Here is a 283-nt window from a genome sequence, read left to right on the forward strand (position 1 = left end):
CGTGACATTCGGTTTTTTTTTTTTTTTCATCAATTTTCTTTAATTTCTTAGATGGCTTACGTTGTAAATATACAGTTGTATTACAAAATAAATATGGGAGTGAACTCCTGTCAATATTTGCCCAGAGTTGCTCCCCTTGTAAATTAAATTTCTCCTTTTTATCATTTTTATTTTTATTTTCAAATTTAATCGGAAACCGTATTTCCGATTAAATACCGTCTCGATTAATTTTGTAAATAACGAAAAATCTACTAAATTAATTTAATTATATTATTCTGAAGAC

This window comes from Octopus bimaculoides, chromosome 22 (assembly GCF_001194135.2).
Source record: "Octopus bimaculoides isolate UCB-OBI-ISO-001 chromosome 22, ASM119413v2, whole genome shotgun sequence".
Taxonomy (NCBI): Eukaryota; Metazoa; Mollusca; class Cephalopoda; order Octopoda; family Octopodidae; genus Octopus; species Octopus bimaculoides.